Raw genomic sequence first — 15,808 nt, 5'->3', positions numbered from 1 at the left:
TTCAGGTTTTCAGTCCACCGAGACGCTCATTTTTGCCTAAGTCGCCCTTTGCGGGTTTTCGACTTACCGAGCTGTTCTTTTGTATTTTTTAGACAAAGTATTTCTTGACTGCATCAGCATTCACAGGATGTGGGAGTTCATCACCATCCATGGTTACAAGAGTCATGGCGCCGCCAGAAAATGTTCTTTTGACAACATACGGGCCTTCGTAATTAGGAGACCATTTGCCCCTAGAATCTGGTTGAAAAGACAAGATCTTTTTAAGCACGAGGTCGCCTTCTCGAAATTCACGAGGTCGAACCTTTTTGTTGAAGGCTTGTTTCATCCTTGCTTGGTATAACTGTCCATGGCATAGAGCAGTCATACGTTTTTCTTCGATTAAGTTCAACTGATCGTATCTGTTTTGACACCATTCAGCCTCTGATAACTTAGTCTCCATGAGGACTCTCATTGATGGGATTTCCACTTCTACGGGGAGCACAGCTTCCATGCCGTATACTAGAGAAAAGGGAGTTGCCCCTGTTGAAGTACGCACTGAAGTACGGTACCCATGTAAAGCAAATGGCAGCATTTCATGCCAGTCTTTGTAAGTGACGACCATTTTCTGGACAATCTTCTTAATGTTCTTGTTGGCGGCTTCAACGGCGCCGTTCATTTTTGGTCTGTAAGGAGAAGAGTTATGATGCTCAATCTTGAATTCCTCACATAATTCTTTCATCATTTTGTTGTTCAAGTTGAACCATTGTCAGTAATGATCTTGCTGGGAATACCGTATCGGCAAATGACGTTATTCTTGATAAACCTCACAACCACTTGTCTTGTAACATTGGCGTAAGATGCTGCTTCGACCCATTTGGTGAAGTAATCAATGGCTACCAAGATGAAACGATGACCGTTTGAAGCTTTCGGTTCGATCATTCCAATCATGTCGATACCCCACATGGAGAAAGGCCACGGAGATGAGAGAACGTTGAGTAGCGTCGGTGGTACATGGATCTTATCTGCGTAGATCTGGCACTTGTGACATTTCTTCACGTACAACAATCAGATTCCATTGTCAACCAATAGTATCCTGCTCTTAAGATCTTTTTGGTCATTGCATGCCCATTTGAATGAGTTCCAAAGGACCCTTCATGCACTTCATGCATTAACATGTCTGCTTCGTGTCTGTCCACGCATCTGAGCAAAACCATGTCGAAGTTTCTTTTGTATAGCACATCTCCGTTCAGGAAGAAACTGCCAGAAAGTCTCCTTAGAGTTTTCTTATCTTTGTTTGATGCCCCAAGTGGGTACTCTTGAATTTGAAGGAAGCGTTTGATGTCGTGAAACCACGGTTTATCATCGATGACTGCTTCGGTTGCAAACACATAGGCGGGCCTTTCAAGGCGCGTGATTCTGACTGTAGGCATATCATTCCAGTGATTGACTTTGAACATGGAAGATAGAGTAGCCAAGGCGTCTGCCATTCGATTCTGATCTCAAGGTATATGATGCAATTCAACCTTGTTGAAGAAAGTCAACAGACGTCTTGCATAATCTCTGTAAGGAATCAAACCAGGGTGGTAAGTTTCCCACTTGTCTTTGATTTGGTTGATCACGAGGGCTGAATCTCCATATATGTCTAGGATCTTGATCCTTAAGTCAATGGCTTCTTCTAGACCCATGATACAAGCTTCATATTCTGCGATGTTGTTGGTGCAATCAAATAGCAATCTGGCGGAGAACGGGATATGAGTACCCTTGGGAGTGATGATGATTGCCCCAATTCCATTGCCAAAAGCGTTTACTGCTCCATCAAAAATTAGGCCCCATCTTGATCCAGGATCAGGACCTTCTTCAGGTAATGGTTCATCACAATCTTTCATCTTCAAGTACAAGACATCTTCATCAGGAAAGTCAAACTTGAGAGATTGATATTCATTAATTGGTTGATGCGCCAAATGATCGGCGAGAATGCTTCCTTTGACCGCTTTTTGAGCACGGTATTCAATGTCATACTCGGATAACAGCATTTGCCATCGGGCAATCCTTCCTGTTAAGGCAGGCTTTTCAAAGACATACTTGATCGGATCCATTTTGTAGATTAACCAAGTAGTATTGTTGATCATGTATTGGCGGAGACGTTTTGAAGCCCAAGCCAAAGCACAACATGTTTTTTCGAGCATGGAGTAACGAGACTCACAATCTGTGAATTTCTTACTCAGGTAATAGATGGCATGCTCCTTCTTACCGGTTTCATCTTGCTGTCCAAGCACACAACCCATGGATTCTTCCAACACAGTAAGGTACATGATTAGTGGTCTTCCTTCAACTGGAGGAATCAATATTGGTGGTTCTAACAGGTATTCCTTGATACTGTCAAACGCTTTCTGGCAATCTTCAGTCCATACAACCCCTTGATCTTTGCGGAGAAGCTTGAAAATCGGCCCACAAGTAGCAGTCATTTGAGAGATAAATCTGGAGATATAATTCAATCGTCTGAGAAATCCTCTTACTTGCTTTTCAGTTTTTGGTGCAGGCATCTCTTGAATAGCTCTGACTTTGTCGGGATCTACTTCAATACCTCTTTGGCTGACAATGAACCCCAAGAGTTTTCCAGATCTAACCCCAAAAGTACATTTGTTAGGATTCAAGCGAAGCTGATATTTCCTTAGTCGTTGAAACAACTTCAAAAGGTATTCAATATGTTCTTCTTCTGTGCTGGACTTGGCTATCATGTCGTCCACATAAACTTCAATTTCTTTATGCATCATGTCATGAAAGAGAGTAGTCATTGCCCTTTGGTAAGTTGCGCCGGCATTCTTTAATCCAAACGACATCACTTTGTAGCAAAAAGTACCCCATGGGGTGATGAAAGATGTCTTCTCCATGTCTTCGGGAGCCATCTTGATCTGATTATAACCGGAGAACCCGTCCATGAAGGAAAAGACGTTGAACTTAGCGGTGTTATCGACCAGCATGTCAATATGTGGTAATGGAAAGTCATCTTTTGGACTGGCCTTGTTCAAGTCACGGTAGTCAACACACATTCTGACTTTGCCATCTTTCTTCGGAACTGGCACTATGTTGGCCAACCATTGAGGATACTCTGAGGTGACTAGAAAACCTGCGTCGAGCTGTTTTTGAACTTCCACTTTGATCTTGTTAGCCATATCAGGGTGAGTCCTTCGTAATTTCTGCTTAACTGGCGGACATTCTGGCTTCAATGGCAAGTAATGCTGAACAATATTGGTATCCAGCCCAGGCATGTCTTGGTAGGACCAGGCAAACACGTCAACATATTCTTTGAGAAGGTCTATCAACTTACTCTTGATATCAGCATCAAGCAGCGATCCAATGGTCACTTCTTTTTTGTCTTCTTCAGAACCCAAGTTGATCTTTTCTAAAGGCTCTTTGTGAGGCAGAATGACTCTTTCCTCGTGCTTAAGTAATCGAGAGATCTCGTCCGGGATCTCTTCTTCTTCCTCTTCTTCGGCTTCGAACACAGGAAACTCAAAGTTGGGAGAGGGCATAGGGTTATTGCATTCAATGGGTTTATCAATAGTAAATCTGCACATGTGATTTATATCTATTTCAGAAAATTTATGAATGCAGGAGTGTATGCAGATTTTTTTTTGAAAAAGTTTTTTTTTATTTATTTTATTTTGGTTTTTTAGGATTACCATTTCCAGAAAAAAGCAAAAAATAAAAACACATAGTGTAGGGAATTCAAAATGACACTTTATTTATGATTCATCTTTGAAACAAAGCCCTAAACACAAACTCATTTGTCTTGGGCAGGACAGAGAGGGAAACTTTTAAAACAAAGCCCTATACACAAAGTTATTTGGGCGGAACATTTAAAAGCAAAGCCCTATAAAACATCTCTCTGCTTTGGGCAAGGCAGGAGGTCAAAATAACAGCGAGGTGATTACTTTGAGCGGCGAACAACATTCGGAACGTCGACAGCTTTCCAGTAGCAACGAACTCCTTTGTGTATTATGTATTCAGGAAAATTCTCCTCAGAATTATCTTCAGTATTGACATTGACCGCTGGTCGAGCAGGATTTGAAGGTCCTGGTTTGCCACCCTTGTTCTTTGTAGAGTTGAAACGGTCTTCTTCTATTTCTTGAAGAGCATAAGACGAGTCACAATCTTCAGAATTTTCAGGATGTATTTCCCAGTCTTCAGGATGAAGAGACTCATTGTCAGCGACACTTTCTGAATCAACTGCGGGACCATCTTCCCCTTCATCTTCAAAAATGGCATTTATGTGATAGTAACCATCTTCAGGATTATAAACCTTGGCAGATGCATTGAAGCCGAAATTTTCAGTAATTCAGGCTGCTGAGAAAATTGACAAGGCTGATAAGCCTCTTCTGGTTGACTATTATATTCAAAGGAATCTCCCCATCCAGTTGGTTGGATATTTTCAATCGCAATCTTTGAACTTTCAGGTGCAGTGTATTTCACCATATAATCAAATTTTCCACTTGGTTGTCCCAAGGTGTCCCATATCTCTGCAGGAACAGGCTCAGTTTCTTTGCCTTTGGGTTTCTCCGAAGGAGGATATGGTTCTTCCTGAGATATATATCCCGAGTCATTGAGATAACATTTCCATTCTTCTTCAGGATCAGGTAGACCTTCTTCGATGCATTCTTCGATAAGGACATTAACCTCTTGAGGAATTGGGTTAAGGAATCCTCCACTAATGAATGTTTCTTTGATCGGACGAAGGGTTTCATCCTTCTTGGTGCAGTTTGAGAACATTGGTGAACATCCGAGTCCTGCTCTGGTTTCATTCTTGGTAGGGATCACAACTTGCCCCCAGCCAGTGGTAGTTCCATCTTTCACTACTTTTACTGCCTCTTTGTAAGAAGAGATTGATGCTTTCTTTTTTGGAAGATTCGTCTTCTAAAGAGAGACCTTGGAAATGCGTTCCTTCCTCATTATCGGCACTTATGAAAGAGAAATTGGACAAATGGCTCACCATCAAGGCTTGTTCTCCAGTTATCGTTACCAATTTTCCATTTGTTACAAACTTTAACTTTTGATGGAGCGTAGAAGTTACTGCCCCTGCTTCATGGATCCATGGTCGTCCTAACAGACAGCTATAAGCAGCTTGAATGTCCATGACCTGGAAGGTGATTTGAAATGTATGTGGACCAATTGTCATGGGAAGGTTGACTTCGCCAATAACAGATTTTCGCGATCCATCAAATGCTTTGACTACTACACCACTGAACTTCATAGGCATTCCTTGGTAAGATAAACGAGCAAGTGTCGTCTTTGGCATCACATTCAAGGAAGATCCGGTGTCTACCAACACATTGGACAAAGAGTCTGACTGACAGTTCATAGAAATGTGCAAAGCAAGATTGTGATTTCTACCCTCCTCGGGGAGTTCTTCATCACAGAAGCTTAAATTGTTACAAGCTGTTATGTTGGCTATTATCCCATCAAAATGGTCAACAGTCACATCATGATCTACAAAAGCCTGATCCAAAACTCTCATCAGGGCTTCCCTGTGGGCTTCTGAATTCAACAACAATGAAAGTATTGAGATCTTTGAAGGAGTCTGCATAAGCTGATCCACAATCTTGTATTCACTTCTTTTGATAAGCTTCAAAATTTCATCAAAATCAGGATTGACATTGGTTCCACTGGATTGGCCAACATCAGTGTTTGTATTACTGACAGGAGTTTCCTCGGGATTCCCTACTGGAACATTGACAGGATTTTGTCCAGCTGCAGGAGCAACAGGCTGCTTTGGAGGTAGTGGAGTGTACACACGTCCACTTCTTGTTACTCGACTCACATCAGCGATGTTCACGACAGATGAAAGAGTAGGTAAAGGAACTTCTTGTCCATCCTTTATCATTGTTGCACTGTAGTTGTATGGAACTGCCTTGTCAGAGTCATAAGGAACAGGTCCAGGTAAACAAATGATCAAAGGAGCAATAGGAACCTTTGGCTTGTTGTAAGTAACTTCTATGTGCTCAGGCATGTTGAAATGAGGAACGATGACGTTAACTTTAGGCATTTCCGAGTTGATATCTGAGACTAAAAGCTCATGCGGATAACATCCTATCATGTTAACTTCATTCTCATCCCTATTTCTGTAGATCTGAATAGTACCATTATCCAACAGCACTTGGAGATCTCTTCTCACAATCGAACATCCATGAGGATCTACACAACATATGCTACAGGAACCGTATTGATGCTGGCGAAAACTCGGCCCTCGACAGAGAGTGGCGTGCATTTGTACCAAACCGGCTCTTGAGTAATTGATATTATAGACTCGGTATGGACCAGGACATCCATACACCATGTTTACAACATGCCCTCCATGATTGGGCAGCGGATTTGCTTGCACATTAGGATTCAAATTTCTGAAAGAGAGAAGATTAGATCTAACCAACCTCTGAACTTCATATTTCAAAGCTATGCAATGCTCAAGATCATGGCCAGGTGCTCCTTGATGATAAGGGCATGAGACCTCTGCTTTGTACCACCATGGGAGTTTCTCAGGTACTGGTGGTGGTGCTCTAGTTTGAACGAGACCTTTTTCAACCAACGCAGGGTACAATTCTGTGTAGGTCATTGGAATCGGATCGAACTGTGGAGCTCTTTGCACACGATTCTGATTATTGTTGAACTGCTGAACCTGTTGTCGAGGCTGTTGTTGTTGAAACTGCGGGGTAAATCCCGGGTTCGGTGCTGTGTTAACAACTGGTGTGATAGAAGCAACCTGTCATTGACGATTGACGTTTCCTCTTGGCCTCCCTTGGGATACCATGTCAACACTTTGTTCTTTCTTCTTTGGGAAACCACTTCCGAACTTTTTGGTTCCACTCGAAGATCCACCTTCTTTAGTCAGACGTCCGGTTCGGACTCCTTCTTCTAGACGCATCCCCATGTTTACCATTTCGGTGAAATCACTTGGAGCACTAGCAATCATACGTTCATAATAAAACGGACTGAGAGTATTCAAGAAGATCTTTGTCATCTCTTTCTCTTTTAACGGTGGATTAATCTGAGCAGCAGTTTCTCTCCATCGTTGGGCATATTCTTTGAAAGCTTCATGATCTTTCTGAGTCATGGATCGGAGCTGATCTCTGTCTGGAGCCATATCCGAGTTATACTTGTATTGTCAGACAAAGGCCTCACCTAGGTCATTGAATGTTCGAATATTAGTGCTATCCAAGCCTGTGTACCACTTCAGTGCGGCACCAGTCAAACTGTCTTGAAAGTAATGGATAAGCAACTGATGGTTATCTGCATAAGTAGACATCTTCCTGGCATACATTACGAGATGACTTTGTGGACAAGAACTACCTTTGTACTTCTCAAAGTCTGGGACCTTGAATTTAGCTGGTATTTGTACACTGGGAACCAAACATAGTTCCTGGGCATTCTTTCCAAACAAATCTTTTCCACGGATAGCTTTGACTTCCAGCTGAATCTTGTTAAACTGTTCTTGGAGATCTTCCACAAGATTACGCTGATTTATGCTATCATCCTGATCATGATAAATCTCATTGCCACCATAAGGAACTGTGTGAACCGTAGGGGTCGGAACTGTCATAGTGGGTTGAGAAAGTGCCATAGTGATTTGGGAAAAAGTTACCCCTGAATGTGGAATAAACGCCGAACCTTGTGCAGCAGGCGCTTCAGTTGTGGTTGTTTGAACCCCAGAAAAATTATGGCGGAAACCTGCACCAAAGCTGAAAGGCGTGCCCCAGCCTTCTGGCATAGAGAAAGACGGAATGCTGAATGCAACTGTAGAAACTGGAGTAGTGACTTCAGATGTTACCGTTGCTTGACTGTTAGGTGGCGGCGGCTGATTCTGTGCGGCCATTAAAGAGTCAACCAGAGTAGTGAGACTTTCCAACTTTTCCTGAAGGGTGGTCACTGTACCACGGAGCTCAATATTCTCTTGTTCAGAGTGTTCCATTACTCTTCTTCTGCTTGAACGAGTATTGTATCTGTGATCTGATTGCGAGCGCGGTCGAGAAACTTTGAGACGCGACAGCTTGACGATCTAATGGAGAAAGATCCAAAAGATGAGACTCTATACAACAGACTCGATATGCAGAATGATGTATGCAAAAAGAAATTTATGATTTTTCCAATTATTTTAAGATTATTTTCTTGCAAACATTTGTACACAAACTATTCTTTTATTAAATAAATGGGAAATGTTACAACATTGGAGCGTAGCTCCTTACAGAAGCAAATGATACATGAAAATCTAAACAAATCCTAAACATCTTCATCAGACGAAGAACCAAATGCATTGTGCAGCTTGAGCCTCAGGATTTCTTTCCCATAGTAAGCTTTCAATTCGGCCTTTTCAGCCCTCAGTTTGTCAACAACATTCTTCCAATTGTCAGGCATCGGAGCGTTGCTTGTCGAGGCTTCAAGATTCCTCTTGCTTTCTTTGATGTATCTTCTGATTGCGGCATCTTTCTGACGGATCTTCTCATCTTTACTCATGAGCCAACCATCTTGATAATAAAGAGTTTCTTCGTGATCTTTCACTCTTTTCTTCAACTTTCTATTTTCCTCATCAGTCTTACGAAACTTTTCTTCCCAAGCGTCTTTTTCTAACCTCATCTTGGCTAAAATCTCTTGGTATTCTTCCGTAGTGTCAATGGGAATGTTGGGTAGTTGAGACACCGCAGGGAACATGGGTTTTTCATAATCATAAGGCATTTGAAACTCCCTTGCTCTTTTCTTCACCCAACAGGTATAGGCGTTTGTAGCAATGCAGTTTCTTTCCCCACCTTTTTCTTTTCTTCGGACGTCGTACCAAGCTCTTACCATTCTTGTCTTCAACCTTTGAGGATCCTCCCCTTCTCGGTAAAAGTAGCATTCCACTGCGAGACCAATGGGTTTAGCTGAATTTGCATACCCGAGTTGTCGTCGGGCTAGGACCGGATTGTAGTTAATTCCTCCTTGTGTGCCAATGAGAGGTACGTTGGCGAACTCTCCACAAGTATCAATGGTTTATGTACCACAGCGAGCCAAGGTATACCAATGAATATCATTATTAGTAAGAGACATAAGTCTTCGAGGCCAACGTAAGCCTTCTCGGTTTTCCGTGAAAATAGGAGACTTAGGTAAGTGTGAAACAATCCATTTGTACAAAAGAGGTGCACAACATACAATGATTCCACCTTCTTGGCGATTCCTGTGATGAATAGAGAAATACGTGTCACCAAGCAAAGTCGGAACGGGATTTCCAATCAGAAAGATCTTTATGGCGTTGATATCAACAAAGTCGTTGACGTTGGGAAACAGAACCAACCCATAGACGAGCAAGGCTAGTACAACTTCAAAAGCTATCATGCTACCAGTTTCAATGAAATCAAAGGCTTTCTTTATTAGAAACTGCGAAGTCAAACCCGGAAAGTTTCCTTTGGTAGTCCAATTACTTTCTATTTCAGATTTCTTCAAGTGGATACTTGCTGCAATGACTGGTGACTTAGGAATGGCTTCCAAACCATTGAAAGGTATTTTGTCAGATACAGGAATACCCAAAAGATCGGCATATTCTTCCAAGGTTGGTACCAACTGATAGTCTGGAAAGGTGAAACACCGGTAGACGGGATCATAGAACTGAACCAGAGTTTTAAGAAGTCCTTCATCAACATGAGTGTTCAAGATAGGCAAAAGCTTTCCATGGCTTTTCCTAAAATCAGAAGGATCTTGTACAAAAGACGCTAACTCTTTCAGTCTTTCCACATTAGGCTCTTTGAAACCGTACCTCTTGGTATGCCTTTTTACCCAATCCATAACTTAATCCTATAATGTTTGCAAAGAAAATTCTCTAAATTTTTTTTGGAAAAATCATGTTTTTATGGAAAAAGTTTTTTTTTTTATGGATGTATGAATGCATGGATGCATGGATGCCACATATTCAAACATGGTAAAGCGAACATGGTAGTTCAAACATGGTAACGCAAACATGGTACTACAAACATGGTAATTCAAACATAGTACACATAGGTTCAAAGGTCCAGCGTCACGAGCATGAGGTCAGAGAACCAAACATGGGATAGTACTAGGGTTTATCACCTGCAAAACATGTTCTACTGATACGTCAGAGTCTACATTTTTCTTTCGGATATTACCGGCTTGCACAACTGAACTTGTGAGCTAGAAATATTCTCAAGAAAAACTCGTCTGAGTGTGGTTCTCCGCATGACAACTATCCAAGTCTTCACCTGGATCGTTTCTGCACCACGTCCTAATAAGGCCAGGATGGGTTATGGGTTCTACAGCCAACTCAGCTTCTACAGTTCAATGAAAGCAATAATGTCTTCGCAACTGAACTTGCTAAACATATACTACCAACAAGGAACCTCCACTGAGCGGAAGGATTCTCATGCTGACTTTTTAAGGACTGAACTCCTTGTATGCCATACATGACTATACCCTCCACCTAATTCTTATGTGTTCTTAATCCTGGTTAGGATTTGTCCATAATGTATCACTTGTAACAGAATCACACAAGTAACAGAACCAAGGAACCACACATGTAACAAGAATAAAATAAAAACAAAACAAATAGAAATAACCCTTTCTTTGGAAACAATAAAAAGATGGTCCCCAGTGGAGTCGCCATTTTTCTGTCGCGGGGAAAAATCGTTATCCTTTTTCGGGATGAGACACCTGATACCTTCTTTGGGCTCGAGTGCTCAAAAAATGATTTTTCTTTTGTACGGACCAAACTTTTTATTGTTTCCAAAAGAGGAAAAGGAAAAAAGCTGCAATAACCTTAAAAGTGGGGGAGAGATCTTGGGTAAGAGGGTTGGTTATACGAAGGGAAGGTATTAGCACCCAACGTATCTATAGTTCTCTATAGGCTTTTTTTTGTGTTTGTTTCATTCTATGTTATGGTGGAGGTTCTTGTGAAATAGGTGGGACCTAAGGTGTTTGTTTGATTATGCTCGCAAAGATCATCGCGATCCTCTGCATACATATCCCTTAGAGGGAATCAAAGCATCTGTAGCTCGGGGTCTACGGGTGCTAAGGTTTGAGTGGTTTGAGAGAGAAGTTTTGCTCGCCAAGGATACGACCTTGTGCCTACGTATTCTCAAAGGGATGTTGAGAAAGTCAGAGCAATCGTAGTTCCCACTTATGCTAGTGGAAGCAAAGGAAAAGAGACAAATGTCATCTAAATGTTCGATGTATCTAATCTATATCATCACATACATCTGTTTGATTTTTGTTTGAAAATCTTTTCATTATAAGCCCGGGGCCATGCCACTTATGGCGCTTAGAATGATAAAGATGTTTTTGTTTGTTTAACCAGCCTTGTGGCAAAAACTTTCAATGAAGTCAGCCTTGTGACAAAAAGTTTTGATTAATCAGCCAGCCTTGTGGCAAAAGTTTCAATGAAGTCAGCCTTGTGACAAAAACTTTGATTAATCAGCCAGTACGGTGGCAAAACGGTTTGATTGATTAGCCAGCCTTGTGGCAAAAGAAATTTAATTGATTAGCCAGCCTTGTGGCAAAAAACTTTGATTGATTGATTGTTTGTGATGATATAGAAGAGATACTCCTATCATAGAGATGATAAATGTCTAATCTCCTAGGGTATTTGATTTGGATATTGGGGATGCTTATAAGAAGCCCGTGGGTCCTTGTACGAAGCCCAAGAGGAGGCTATCCGAGGGTCCTTGCATTGTAAGCCCAAGAGGAGGCTATGGGAGGGACAATCCAGGGTCCTTGCATTGTAAGCCCAAGAGGAGGCTATGGGAGGGTCACTCGTTTGTACAAAGCCCAAGGGGAGGCATGGTATAGTTGGTTTGAGCTCTTAGAGCGATTTCACCGGGAAACCATACTCTATGTCCTAACCTAAACTAGGGAGATTCTTTGCACGAAGCCCAATAGGAGGCTATGGGGAACCTAGTGTTGTACTAAGTTGAACAAGCACACATATCACACATATGAACAAACATGAACAAGTATGAACAAACATGAACAGGTATGAACAATTATATATATGACAAAGTGTGTGTATATAATGGAGTTTATGAAGGAAATATACCTGTAAACATGATCCATTTGAATACACGGGGGCTCGGGACTTATACTCGAGGAGAGGTCCTTTTGAGTTTATTCAAAGCTATGTAAACAGGTACTTACAAAGGGGATTGGGACTTATACCTACATGGAGGCCCATGTTTTTATTTACAAAACATGGTTGATTGTTTTATTTACAGACGCGTCGTTTGAAAAAACTGTTTGAAAGTTATTTTGAAAGAAGTTTTCTGTTTGAAGAAAAACTGTACAAAGGCAAAGGTCTGTACAAAAGGGGCTTGGGACTTATACCTACATGGAGGCCCATGGTTTTGAAAATATTTGAATGATTTGAAAGTTGTTTGAAAAGATTTTATTTTGAAAAAAGTTTTATTGTTTAAAAAAAACTGTACAAAAAGAAAAGAAATGGGACTTACACTCTCTAATATTCGAGAGGCCCCACTTCATTTTGAAAATTGATTGATTAGTCAAAAGGATTTAATCAAAAAGAAGTGGTTTATCGTTTTGAAAAAGAATCGCGATCGCTCGTCTTAAAACGATTTGAATTTTGACAAAAGTCAACTTAATTAAGTTAAAACAAGTTTTAATGCTTAATTAAGACCTAAATGATTAGGGTTTGATCACAAAAAATATTTACAAGTGATTAGGTTAAAAATTAAATGAAGAACAATATTTAAAGTATTTAAAAACACTTAAAAATGTATCATTTTAAACCTAATTAAAAGCATATTAAATAAATCCTTTTTTATGATTTTTTTTGATATTGTCAAAATATGTATATTAAATAAGAAGTGTGTAAAAAATGAAGTAAAAATGAGTTAATTTGATTGATCAATGAATTAATTAAAGTTGTGTAAAAAATTGAAAGAAAATAGTGATAAAAAAAATGTTTTGGCCCCCATGAGTGTTGAACTCGCGCCCTCTCTCTCACAACTCAAAAACTTAACCAACCAGACCACGCGCGTGGTTTGTTAATCTCTTGCAATGAATTGAATATATTTTAAATCAAGTTCCTAAGTTCAGTTTCAAAATTTGGCGCCAAGAACACAACCCCCAAATTGAATTTGAAAATTCTGAAAACCGAATTGTTTGGATCAAGTGAATAGCCTAACTTGCTCGATTTTTCATAAGGAACACAATGGTATCATTTAATTGCATTTATTTTAACCCTAAGGCTATCAATTTTCTGATGAACACGAAGAACCCTAATTCTGAGTTTAAATCTGAAATCGTGTGTGTGCAAGATAAATAGCAATTGATTGAGGGTTAATGATCCTCATGTGTGCAGAAATGAGATGGTATGTTCATATTTCATTCATGATGCATGATTCATAGAGTTTGAAGTTCAAGTAGCTTACCTTCAAAAACGACAAAAGTGAGAATCGAATTCTGCAAATGAGGAGTTCCAGTTGTTGTTTCTTGATCTGAACACCTTCAGTGGACCTTATGGAACATGTTTGGATGCCTGGAACAATTTGAAAACCTCTTGATCAATCCATGGTACTCGATCTGCAGTATGGTTCAAGTGAGGATCAAGCTTAGTGATTTTGGTGTTTCAGATCATGTATGATGGTTGGAACAGTTCATATGAAGTGTATGGATGATGTTTAGAAGGTTAGTTTGGACAGAATTTGCTTGGTATGGATTTTGGCATGATAAGGCTAGTGTTATGCATATTTGGAGGTGAGATGATGATTCTGAGTTTTGGGATGATTTGAGGTGTGTGAATGGTTCAAACACATCATGTATGATGTTTATGAGATGTTAGAATCATTACTTTGGCCAGAACTTCAAGGGTTTGGAGGTTGGGATTTCTTCCTCACTTTGAAACTTAAAACTTGCAATTCAAGAAAGAAAGAGAAAACCTATCTTTTGTGATGTTTTGGTGTGATTTGCAATGAAGTAATGACCTCTATTTATAGGCCAAACTTTCTGAACTCAGAGCTTTGCAACTTGCTTCAAAGTTTGATGATTTGGCTTAAGGGATAGAAAGGAATCTTTCACATTTAATGCATATGGTTAAAAGTAACTAAACCATGGTTATTTCTCTAAGCTTCTTATCTCTTTCCATTCTGATCTCAAACCAGAAATATCTTTCAATTATTGCCTCTATGTGTCATCAATTGGATCATTTGGTAGAATAGTGCATAACTTTGGTAAAAATGGCTTGTAATTTCATGCATAATGGTCACTAATGGCAAAATTCAAAACCATAGCTACACTCCATGTTTTTTCATGCTCTTGGACATTTTGGAAAGCTCATGTTGTGTACTTCAAAACCCTAGTTGGAAGTTTCCTCAAGGCCTTTAAGGAAATGGGTGAAAAAGATCCATGAACTTTGAAGAAAATGAAGTTTTAAGTGAAATTTTCCAAAGATGCCAACTTTGAAGCACCATATCTCTTAAATGGTTGATCTTATGGAAAAAATTATATGTGACAAAGTTGTTCATTGGATCAAAATCTACAACTTTCATGTTGGAAGTTTTTTTCAGTTTGTAGGTGAAATTTTGAGAAATTCCCTTCCAAAGTTTGGAAAAAACCATTGAAAAACACTTAGAAAATTTTCTAAGTATGGAAAGTCAAACTTTTGACTTTTTGATTCTTGATTGATTTTCTTGATTTTTCTTGATCAAATGACTTCATATATCATATATTGATGATTCAAAACTTCAAAAGTCATGGTTGACCAAAATTCCCCAAAAGTCAATGGTGATCTTGTGCAGTTGACTTTTTCAGACGAATCGCGTTTCTGGAGATTTCAAATGAAACAGGTTATCCTCACCAAATGAATGGTATGAATGGATCACATTGAAGCATTAGAGGATATTGAATCATAGTTTGAGTTGTGGCACCATGTCCTGATTAAAAAGTCAATTGTTCAGTGATTAGGTCAAAAACCCTAATTGTCGACCTGATGAAATTGATGACTGTGGATCTTGAATTGAGACACAATTTTCATTGGATATTGTCATAGGGATTATTTGAAGATGATTGAGACCTTTGATTGACTTCCTGGGGATTTTTAGGGTTTCCCAAATGTGATCCCTGATTTTGGTCCCTGATAGTTCAAAACCCTAATCTGAGGATTTGCAATTTCACTGTTGATCAATCCTTGTGTAGGAGATGTCTTGAGCCAATGGATTAGGTCAAAATGATGTACTTGGGGTCTTGAGGTCATGTCCCAAGTCATTAGGACAAATCCTGAGCAGAAGTCAAGAGTATGCTGTCTTCAGGCAAAACCCTAGTTTGGTCGATTCAAAGCTGTTGAGCTTGTTGAAGTGAATCTCTGAGGACCAAATGTTGATTGTTGATGAAGATAGTTCTTTTGAGATGGAGGGAGAACAAAACCCTAATTGATTGTTGCTTGCACTGATGAGTGATTTCTTGATTAAACCCTGCTGAGTCACAAGTAGCAAACACAAGCTATGCAATTTGTTAGTGATGCGAATGATGTATATGCAATGATATGAGGTGGTATCTTAGGTCAAAAATTGGGGTATGACAGTCTGGTAAACTCATGTCTTGGGAGATGTCACAACACCGCTTTGTGCTGTTATCCTGGAAGAATGTCAAGGACTGTGCATGAGAAGTTTGAAGAAGCAACATTAATGTCTAAAGTGGCAGTTCTGACTTAATGTGGATTAGAATGGGCAGGTTCTGATCTTGATGTTAGTAATATGTTCTAGCAATACATGATTACTCTCATAATGAAAACTTCACTAAGTGAGTGTGACTATGAAGACAGAAGTTTGGTGATTTAATCAACATAGCT

This window comes from Vicia villosa, linkage group LG1 (genome assembly GCF_029867415.1).
Source record: "Vicia villosa cultivar HV-30 ecotype Madison, WI linkage group LG1, Vvil1.0, whole genome shotgun sequence".
In the NCBI taxonomy this organism is placed as follows: Eukaryota; Viridiplantae; Streptophyta; class Magnoliopsida; order Fabales; family Fabaceae; genus Vicia; species Vicia villosa.
The sequence above is the reverse complement of the archived record's forward strand: the minus strand, read 5'-3'. Positions refer to the sequence as shown.